Genomic DNA, 12140 nt, shown 5'->3' on the forward strand with positions numbered 1-12140 from the left:
TGGCCTTTATTTTTATTAAAAAGAAATCAACTGTAGATTCTTTGCAAGAACCCCACTTTCCTTTTCCTACTAGAACCTGGTCAATATTGATTGGCATCTCCTGTTGTTTCATCTGCAGGCTGACTGGGATGAAGAGAACAAAAGCACTAGTTCTATTTGAAAACATTAATCTTCTAAAATTTTGGCAAATTAACTTCAAGACCATCATCACCAAGATTTTCAAAATACTTCTCTTGTAGTTCTTTCAAAGAGAAAATATCAAGGGCAAGGAAAGCATACCACATCAGTCTCCAAAGAACTTCCATTGTGCTAATTTAAACATAGCAAGTATTTTTACTTCAACCTAATAAAACATTTTTAAAAATGAGCATTGGTTATAAACATGACATTCTACAAGAGTGAAGAAGCTTATTGGATGAGAAATGAAAAGTTTTCAAAGAAAAACCAGAAAGTCCAGTTGCCTCTTGAAAAAGCACCTTTGTGACATGACATTCTACACCTTATGAAATTTGAAGGAAGGAGGAGAAATGTGTATGGAATCATCCAGGAGCAGTTGCCCAAACAGACACATCAGTGTGAAAAAAGGCACCACTCCTTTAACAGTTCAATGTAAGTGCTTGATACAGGCTTCATTTAAAGATTTCTACAACATCACAGAGTAATGAACAATAAAAGAAAAAATAGTTTGTTTCACAATCTAACAAACTCTCTGAATGCTGACACAATGCATATTCCTTCTCTTTGTTCTCTGTAAGCTAACCTGCTCAAAGAACTTCTAGCAGAAGACAGACAGAAGCAATAGAATATTCCATGTACTCTGACAACTGGTATCACTATCAATCTCTCTTCTTGGCTTTGCCTGTAAATGGAAAGAAATTAGCAGTAATATTTCAGATGTGCAGGTATTTGAGGAGAATCTTCAGAAAAGCCATAAAATCTTGGAATAATATTCAGTTTCCTGCAAAATGATTCTCCAGCACTTCATCTGATGCCCCAAGTCACTTAGAAGTGTTGATGAAAATGGGCAATTCAACTGAATTTCCTTCAGAACGAGGTGCAAGTTATATATTAATAACTCCTCATCAGCGCACATTTCTGCAATAAAAATATTACTCTCAAAATATTACTCTCAATTCAGTATCAAAACATTAATGGAGAAGCCCCAAGCTTATAAACAATCAGAACATTATTGATTAAAAATAGAAAAATAGAAAGCCCCCTACAGCCCCCCAAATTCAAGAAGATGAATTTCACCTGCATACCACAATCATTACCTCTTTCAAACAGCTTGCTTGGAAAATCAGTTTTACTCTGTTATTTTTAAATGAACAAATGTTATGTTCTCCTCCCTCAGAGGGTGGAGTTAGAACAAACAATTCAAATAAACCATGACCTAAAATTAACCATCCTTTTAGCCAATGCCAACTAACATTCATCTTTAACTGAAGAACAAGTAGCTTAAGAAATGAGAATTAAGTCTTCTCTAATTGTTTTCATGGTGCCTGTATTTAACCAACCTCAGGTGTCTCCTGGTTTGGTATTCTGCTGAGCTGACATGTCACTTTGTTCAGCAGAGGCAGATTTTTCTGAGTCCTGGCCCATGAGACCCTTTGGGGCCTATCATCTGATCTATCTAATCTGATGCAGGGAGGGCATGTTGTGCATCCTATCCACAAGGAAATATCATCTGATGGGACCCCGGAGAAGAGTATTTTGTGTTGTGGCATCTGCCCTTTGAAATTTCACTCTGCCTGAAGGCTGGAGGAGATTTCACCAGTGCTGCATGTGAGGAAAATATGTGTCTGTTGTTCAGTTGTGGTTACATAGGTGTTCTTTGTCAGCAAATTTTAACGTTTTCAACTTGTAGGTGCCCAGCTTTGTCCCACTTCCCAGCAGGAAGTTAGAACCAATCAGCATGCATGGTGGGCTTCTGTTGTGACCCAGGCCCACGTAGTTGATATTAAATGCAAAACAGTTCCAAAAAACAAACAGATTTTATTAAAAAAGCTAAGAATTAACTCATTCTCAGTGTATTCTAAATTAAATGAAAGCAAAGTCTTCAAAACACCAGTCTTTAGTTTATCTCTGACCTTGGGATAATTAGGCAAACTGCCAAAGGCTTTTCTTGGCAACAGTTCAGGAACAGAAGAAATAACTACAGCCAAACAAGAAGCAATTCTCTCAAAGGTTGTTTTCCGGCACAGAGGCCAAGAGCCGTTGCTGGTCTTTTAAGCCTTATGGGAGGGGCCAATCATCTCTTGACCCTACTCCTGAGTTGTCCTCTCTGCTTTAGCTCCTGCTGCCTTCTGGCAGCTCTTCTCATACGTGCACTAGGAACAGGCTCCTCCTGTTCCTCTGCCTTTCTACTGTCAGCCTCTGGAGACTCTGAGGTCCGCACATCATTCCCCGATGGCTCTGGCCCCATCTCTGCCTCTGACGCAGAGCCCTCATCCGGGCCTTCCCCAGCCTCCAGGACTGGCCCATGTTCTTTCTCAGCCTCATCGCTGTCCAACTCCTCTGCCAGCTCCGCAGGTTGCTGGCTGACCACAACAGCAGCTCTACACAATGTGCAATTGGGATTTGGGAGGTATTTGCAGTAGTCTATCTGCAGCTCTTTGGAACCTCCGCTTATCCATCAGGCCCTGTCAGGTCTGTGGCAATGGCTACTGGATAGGGTGACTGGATAGGGTAATGTTTAGAATGCTAATTACTAGCCCAGGAGGGATGCAGCTGGAGCCCTCCATCGGAGGCAGGGTTTGGGGGTGGAGTAGTGGGGTGGGGCACGATGGGTTTAAAACGGTGGTGGGAGCATGAAGAGGCTAGAACTGACAATATTTCACTGAAACTGCATTAGGTGATTGTTGGAACATGCCGGATCGCGGAAGGTAAAGCTTTACATCAACCTCCACCCTGTGGTCTGGTGTTTCCTTTCCTGTCCTGATCCAGAACCTGACGGTAGCTATATAAATTGAATGAATGAGTAAATAAATGTTAATATCTAATTAATAATATTGTAGGAATCTCTTCTTTCCTTCTTGCATACAATACTCAAATGAGTAGTTGGCCAGTTTCTGGAGCTTTAGGATCAGAGATAGGCAGTGGTGTGCTCTGATAATAGAACAGAACAGAAGAATGGAATGGAATAGATTGGAATAGACTAGACTAGACTAGACTAGACTAGACTAGACTAGACTAGACTAGACTAGACTAGAGTAGAATCTTTGATTTAATCATTTGACCATATCAAAAATATAATACTAATACAAATATAGGAAAAGATATTTAAAAAATAAACAATAGGACATGTTCATAATAGGTTTTTAGCCCAACAGTTAACCCCAATCTGAGCCAAATACTTTGTTCTGTTTCAAATGTCTTTTGAAATAAAGAGTGCGATCTTATTAGCCATATGAGGGTTGCTTCTCTGCAAAAAGTAAGACAGTTTCCCCTGGCTGCCCCAGTATTTTTTTAATTTTTAAGTAAAAATCTAAGGAAGCAGCCCTTTCTGCAGAGTACAGTTTGCAGTAAAAAATAATGTATCCAATGTCTTCAATGGCTCGTGCCCCACAAATGCACAGTCTTTGTTCAAATGGAACTCCAGTTATATACCTTTATCACTGGTGAGCTGTGTTATAATATTGGCATAAGCTGTAGCCCTTAAATAAATCCTCTTAAAATGTGGGAGCCAAGAACCTGTTTCTGTGAAAACAAGTCCTAAGGCTAGACGTGACTTGACATGATCATAATGATTTGTATCCTAAGCTCCAATTACCATATTTTTCGGAGTACAAGATGCACCTACCTTTTTTGGTGAGGAAAAGAAGAAAAAGAAATCTCCCTCTGCCACTGAGCAATTTTACCTCGTTGCAGCAAACAGCCTGCTTTACTTTCATTTTCATTTTCAGCATAGCTTGATTAGCAGAAGGGGAGAAAAAATCTGCTCCAGCAATTTATCTCTTTGCAGCAAGCAGCAGAGCCCTGCACAAAACAGCTGAGAGCAAATCAGCTGAGAGTCGGGAGGCGGATTCAATCAACTTGTGCTAATTAGGCTGTGCTGAAGCTGAAAGGAGTTGCTTTTTCTTGCTGTTTGCTTGCAAGGAGGTAACTGCTGTGAGGCAGAGGCCAAAGGGGGGGCTAGTGGGTGGGCGGGGCTACATTCGGTGTGTAAGATGCACCTAAATTTTCATCCCCTTTTAGGGGAAAAAAGGTGCATCTTATACTCCGAAAAATATAGTATGCTTAGCCTACTGCTTCCTGAAAACAGCTAACTTACTTTTGGACTTATTGAGTCTAGGTAGTTGAATCTACAGTATGAACCAGACCTGGATAGCAGTCCTCTCATTCCTACTTGGGTGTATGACATCAATAACATGTTATCTGCATAAAACAGAATTTTTACAGGTTTATTTTTAACTTTAGGCATAGTCATATCAGTAGAATGAAGGGACTTTGGGATATCACTAATATTCAGATTAAAGAAAACGAGAGCCAGTTTATATCCTTGTCTGATTTCTTTATTGATACTAATTTCCCTGTCAGGGAACTATGCATTTCTGTGTAACTATGCATTCCTGTTAAGCATGAGTTTGAATATAATGCCTTGATTAAAAGGGGTATCTGTGGACTCTATTCAAGTCCATCAATTTTTTCCAAAGCAGGATCCAGTTTATTGAAATAAATGCTGCACTGAGGTCTATAAATGTTGTAAACAGTTGACTCCCTTTAACCAGGGGTGAAATGCTCCTGGTTTGGACCGGATCACCCGATCCGGTAGCAATGGCAGCGGGTGGTTCGGAGAACCAGTAGCAAAAATCCCTGCCCACCCCCCCATGCCCAGCTGAACCGCACAATCATCAGAGGCTTTTTTTTTTTTACTTTTTAAAGCATTTTTTCTACAACCACTTTGGCCAAAGAAGTTGTAGAAAAAAATGCTTTTAAAAGGTAAAAAAAAAAAGCCTCTGACGATCGCAGCTGAGCAGCGTGATCGTTAGAGGCTTTTTTTTTTCTTTTAAAAGCAATGCTTTTAAAAGTAAAAAAAAAAGATTGCGCACCACAGCTGATCACCCCCCCCTCGCATGCTGTTTTACTTACCGCATGCCTCCTTTTGGCGTGCACTGCGCCCGTGCACCTCCCATTTGGTTCAGATTTCACCACTGTCTTTAACTGTATATTGTTCTATTGAATGACACAAAATGATGCCCATAGAAATTTCTTTGGTATTCACTTGATTTTATGCACCAACTAAATACATTTTAAAAGCTCTGTTAATTATCAAGTAATCAATGGGATGCTCCCATATGGCAAAGCCAAGTGCCAGATTCAAATTCCCTGTAATCTTTATTTTTTCTCATGACCAGTGTGGTGGCTCATATAGTTAGGATGCTGAGTTGGAGGTTAGCATGGTTTCATTCAAGACTGAGTGCTACTGCATGGTGGGGTGAGCTCTCATAATTCACTCCAGCTCCTTGACAGGGACATGAAAGGAGTCTCTATAGGTTCCCCCCACCCCCGGGTGATGATGATCCTTTCAACCCAGAAGTGAGCAGGGCAGGATTTTCTCATGCATATTAAACTGCATTCATTATTATTTTTTGAGGGGAAACAGAATAACAGAGTTGGAAGGGACCTTGGAGGTCTTCTAGTCCAGCCCCTGCTTAGGCAGGAAACTCTAAACAAATGGTTATCCAATATCTTCTTAAAAACTTCCAATGTTGGAGCATTCACAACTTCAGGAGGCAAGTTGTTCCACTGATTAATTGTTCTAACTATTAGGAAATTTCCCCTTAGTTCTAGGTTGCTTCTCTCCTTGATTAGTTTCCACCCATTGCTTCAGGTGTTTTGGAGAATAGCTCAACTACCCTTCTTTGTGGCAGCCCCTGAGATATTGGAACACTGCTATCATGTCACCCCTAGTCCTCCTTTTCATTAAAGTAGACATACCCAGTTCCTGCAGCCATTCTTCATATGTTGTAGCCTCCAGTCCCATAATCATCTTTGTTGCTCTTCTCTGCACTCTTTCTAGAGTCTCCACATCTTTTTTACATTGTGGCAACCAAAACTGGATGCAGTATTCCAAATGTGGCCTTACCAAGGCATTATAAAGTGGTATTAACACTTCATGTGATCTATTCTATTCCTCTGATCTGATTCTATTCCTCTGTTTAGTAACCTAGAATTAGAATTTTATACTGGTTTATCTTTCTTTATTTTATTCCTTTCTGCCAGCTTAAAAAATTAGAACATTTCTGAAAGATTGCTGGTGAGCTCTGTTTAAATACCTATTTTTATTTTATTTTTATTTTAATTTTAATTTATTAAACAAAATCTATTCCTGATGCCTATTTGTAGGATATTGGAAATGACATGGAAGTTATTTGCTGCTGCCACTTTCTTTTTTTTTTTCAGAAAAATTGACTTTTCAGTGTAGACCACAGCAACAGGGTTTCCGTGCACTAGCATTATAAGAAGTTATAAGAAGTTTAATTAAACTATAACCACCTCCATGTGTCTTATTAAGACCAAGCGCAAGGATAAATTTGTATATTTATTTATTTATTTATTTTAATTTTTTTATTTAATTATTTATTTTGTCAAGCATGTATTAGATAACAGATATAAATATAAACATGATTATGAATATATGAAATTGATACAAATAAAAGGGGACATTAGGACAAGGACGGTAGGCACACTGGTGTGTTTTCTACATCCAATGTGGGGGTTGCAATCAAGGCTTCTGGTCTACTCAATTTGATCATCTAGAAACCTTTCTCCTAAATACCTCTTAAAAAGGAACCAAGAAAACCAACTTCATAACTTCTTTCTGCAGGCCTACTTAGAAATGTAAGAAACTTACATTCGATGCCCATAATATTGTCTAAGATTACAATCTTACTAGAAAGAATAACACAGCAGCAGATTCATCAAATCTACCTCTCACTTTTTTCCTGTCTTAGACAAAATTATCCATAGAAAACTTGTTTTTCTTTAGAAGGATATGACAAATCACTAGACCTTTCTTAGAGAAAAGATATATTTCAGGCAGATGGAGTTATTTTGCATATTGGAGTCCCATCTGTGTATGCTCATATATTAGTCCAAATGGATTTATTTCCAGGTGAAACATTAGTACAAATGTGACCTTTTTAAAGATAATTAAGCAACAGACAAAATCAAACTTTCATCTAATAGAGGAAAAAAACCTTTCACAAAAAACTCTAAACTTATTGTTACCAATATGGATATCAAATGCTTCAGGTAGGGAAAAAATGGGATTATTTTTCCTGCAGGCACACTTCCACCAAGGAACAACTTTTCTTTTTGCATGAATGCCTACAACAACATGCCTTACCTACCAGTATCAGATGCAAATCTCTAATCAGCTGCATAGCTGGTTGGAAACAGCTCAAGAAAGTGGGCGAAAAATGCTCGTGATCACAGATGCAAAGTTCAGTTTAAACAAATATCTCCACATCACAGCAGACCTCAAGGAACAGTCGGAACTGACCATCATATCAGAGCACATGAAGAGACTAGCCACCACTATCATGAGTACTTGCCAGAGATATGCTGTATAAAGAAAAAACACACTGCAAAACAAACTCTTAAACTCACTTCCCAAACCAAAGAACCACAAGAGCCTGAATGGGTGGTCACATGTCCAACTGCCCACTCTCCACTGCAGAATACAGGATTCTACAGAAAAGACTCAACTATAATGCAGGTGATGCAAATCACCTGGAATTCTTTGCAGCCCTAGAAGGAGCATTTAAGACTACTGGACTTCCCAAAGAGATCCAAGAAAACATCAGACAAACCATCATTCCACAGACCAGAAGAATACAAGAACAGAATCAACTCACAATAGAAGACAAAGCAACCCTCAAAAACCTAAAAAAGGACCAGTCCACTTTGTCCACTACCTGCAGACAAAGACCAAACCAGGTCATTATGGATGGAGCACAATATTTACAAAAATCAAAAGAAATACTAGAAGACAAATAAACTTACATCCCAGTGAATACTAACAGAATTACAAAAATTAGGCAACCAGATTAAGACAACCCTTAGTGACTTCGCTAAGAAAGGCCAAATTACCAGAGGAATAGTGGTGGATGAGCAGCAGCAGACCCATTCCCCTATGCTTCTAAGAAGATTCCAAAATAAACAAGCCTGATATACCCTGTGTACAATTGTATCATTACCGCTATATACAACATCATAAAAGAATTAACAAAAAAGCTTAGGCACCTCACAAGGGGAAGCAAATATTCCATCAGGGATGTCAAACTGGATTTCTTCAAGGGCCAAATCAGCATTGTAGTTCTCCACGGGCCGGGGGGGGATGGGATGGCCACCTCCTGCAGCATCCTCCAGCCAAAACAGGGCATTGAGGGTGCATGCACCCCCTCCCATGCCCTGTTTTCGGCCTGGACAGCTTCCTACAGCACTTTGCCAGCCAAAATGGGGCAGGGAGGTATGCGCAATCCTCCGTGCCCAATTTTGGCCAACAGACTGCTGCAGGAGGCCGTCCAGGCTGAAAACAAGGTGCAGGGGAGGCACATACGGCCCCCCTATGCCTCATTTTGCCTGGCAGCGGCACTGCGGAGTGGTCCTTTGCTATTTCCAGGCTGGTCCTGTAGGCCAGATTTAAGTACTCCGTGGGCTGGATCCAGCCTGCGGGCCTTCAGTTTGACACTCCTGTATTCCATCAACTGTCTGCTACAATGCCTTCAAACAATCAGAGATGTCACTATAAGTGAGAATGAAATCATAGTTTCATTTGGTGTCACATCCAGTTCACATCCATAGATCCAGAATTAGCCAAAGAATCTGTGACTTAATTGCACATCTAACTTAACCAAATACACAAAGATTGAAACACCCAGGATCATGTATCTCATAAATCTCTGCCTAACCACATACTTCCAATTTGATGGCCTATACACCTATGGGAAAACTGCTTTCAGGACCTATAGTGGAGGTTGTCATGCAATATCTAGAAGCCATAGCACTTCCACAAAGACAATCCAAAATATGGATCAAATATGGAGATGACACCATAATAAAAAAGGATTAATTAGAGAACACCCACAGAACCATCAATAACATTTTCAAAGGATTCTAGTTTACCAGAGAAGAAGAAAAGAACAACTCACTATCTTTCAAGGACATTCTGATCAAAGATGTCACAATGGCAAACTAGAAACACAAGTGTACAGAAAAACCTCTACCAATCAAGTGCTCCACTACCAAAACAACAACCCACCCTCTCACAAGAGAAGCTGCACCAAGGCTTTATTTAGAGAAGCTCAAAGTCACTACAACAATCCTGAACAGCAGAAAAAGGAAATAGAGCATCTATACAACATATTCCAGCAAAATGGATATCCACGCAACTTTATCAAAAAGTGCCTGTCCACACAACCCAATATAGTACAACCAATACAAACCCCAAAAAGAATTACACTGCCATACATCAATAATATCTCAGAAACCACCAACAGATTATTACAACCAGTGGTGGGATTCAGCCAGCTCGCACCACTTTGGGAGAACTGGTTGTTAATTTTCTGAGCATTTTGGCAAACTGGTTGTTGGAAGAAATCATTGGGGCAGAGAACCAGTTGTAAAATTACTTGAATCCCACCACTGACTACAACCACATGTAATCAGTATAGCACATAAGCCATCTAAAGCCCTTCAAAACATACTATAGACTATTCAAAGAGACAATCAAATGTTAGCCTAAAAAAAAACAAAAAGACCTAAGCACCTCTCCATCAGCAATCAGCACTCAGCTGAGCATAGATTAACTCCAAGAATAACATCAGACACATAATCAAATAAACAATATCCCAATCAAGGAACTGCCAAAGAAGCCAATAGTAAACAGCTTGACCAAAGAACCTCTAAGACCATCCCCACTGACACTGACAGGGCAAGACACAGAGCAGTGGTGAAATATAAAATTTGTTACTACTGGTTCTGTGGGTGTGGCTTGGTGGGGGGTAATGTCACTGGGTGGGCATGGCCAATTTTTTTTCTTTTTACTTTTAAAAGCATTTTTTCTACAACCTCTTCAGCTAAAGAGGTTTTAGAAAAAATGCTTTTAAAAGTAAAAAAAAAAAGCCTCTGATGATCGCACAGCTGGGCTTGGGGGGGGCAGGGATTTTTGCTACCAGTTCTCCGAACCACCCGCTGCCATCGCTACTGGATCAGGCGATCTGGTTCGAACCTGGAGCATTTCACCCCTGGAACAGAGGTCTTCAAACTTGGCAGCTTTAAGACTTGTGGACTTCAACTTCCAGAATTCTCCAGCCAGCTATGTTTCTGGGAGTTGAAGTCCACAAGTCTTAAAGCTGCCAAGGTTTGAAGACCTCTGCACTAGTATATAAACGGAGAGCAAACCGCACTTCTTACCAGTACTGATGATTACCTAGTTATCTAGTTTGTGTAATGAAATGTCTGCAAGAAAACAAGCAAGTACCCCTTACTCTAAACTTCTTTAGCTGTGATGTACAGATTGGCCATCTCCATAGTCCTAAAAATCTCCTGACATAAGTGGTTAAAAAAGCAATCTCAAAAGTTGGGTTATGATAAAAGTTTCAAGGCTTTCCTACCTTTTAACCTTCATATTTCTATTATAAAGAGCACAGCTTAGGCCATATTGGCCCAAGTGATATGAAAAGTGGCTCTGCCTAGTCATATGACATGGTGATCCCTTTCATTTCCCAGGAGTATCCAGTGCCATTTACTTTTGTTTTCCTGTTGGGGAAAGATGGGAAATGAGAAGAAAAGGAGACTGCTAATGAAACACCTTCAGAAAGTACCATGTGGGTGAGTGGGTGTCACAAACCAATCATACAGCTCCAGAGAAAAATCAACAAAAAGATTCAACTAATACTAGCAGGAATGAAAATTTATCCTGCAGGGTCCAACCCAAAATTCAGAGTTCCAGATGGTGTCAAACTCCTATAGCAACTCATAAGGAATAAGGCAATATCTTCACTAATTCAGAGTTTGCGGCCATATTTCAATGAGTATGGAGTTAGATAACAGAAAGGAAGCAATGTTGGACTCCAGGTTTTAATGACTATGGTCTAGATAGCAAATGTCCTGCCATTTCTGTGACTGCCATATTCAGAAGTTAGAGATGGCTGTGGCTGGCATCTTCAGAGGCAAGTTGATCTGCTCCTATCAATCTAATTTAGCTGCCTATGATCAATTGCCCAACACTTACCTATTGCCTAACAAATGCTGAATTTGAAAGCATATGCCAACACAGGTTACACAAAGTTGGAAAAGGATTATGCATAACTTAGTCCTGATTTGTCAGTGAATATATTAAGGTGTGTCCTTCCTGTTGCTTTGATCTTCCTTCTGATAGAGTCTTTATTTGTTTTGTCCAATCTTTTCAGAATTATTTTAATTAATCAGTGCTGAAACTTTGTGAACAAGATTTAATAATTTTATACATTTTAGTTACTCAAACCAGTTTTTGGCATTAAGACCATATAATTGTAGTACAAATTTTAAATCATCTTAAATTTAAAGAACAAGCCAACTGATGCATATCAAACAACAGAAAATACATCAAAACCAGTTTAATTGAAAGCAGAAAGAACAAGTGATGAGAACAACGACTCTCATCTCAAGCAATTCCATCTTCCAAGAACACCAACCCTGTTTCACATGCCATTGTGGGTATGTACCTTTCCCACATATTCCAAGGTAGGAATAACAATTGTTTTCCTCCAGGGGTGGATTCTACTTACCTTTACTACCGGTTCACAATGGGGCCGCGCGCGTTTCTGCGCAGAAGCTTCCTGATGACGTCGGGGTCGGTGAGCAGAACCTCCTGCTAGTTTTACTACCGGTTCTTGTGAACCGGTCCAAACCAGGGGCAGCCCACTACTGGTCTCCTCCAGTCATCATACCAACTCACTGGATTTTCTCAAACATAATGGTGAAGAAAGGTTATTAGCTAATGCTTTCACCACTTTATAATCCAATTTAATCTGGTGTTGGAGATTTAAGCACATTGAACTAAATAGATATTCTTGCCACATCTCAATCTTGCCTCTTCATTTTATTTAACTCATGGAACACCTGTGCTACATATACATATATATTACCTA

Source organism: Pantherophis guttatus, chromosome 3 (genome assembly GCF_059756535.1).
Source record: "Pantherophis guttatus breed Tessera chromosome 3, ASM5975653v1, whole genome shotgun sequence".
Classification (NCBI taxonomy): Eukaryota; Metazoa; Chordata; class Lepidosauria; order Squamata; family Colubridae; genus Pantherophis; species Pantherophis guttatus.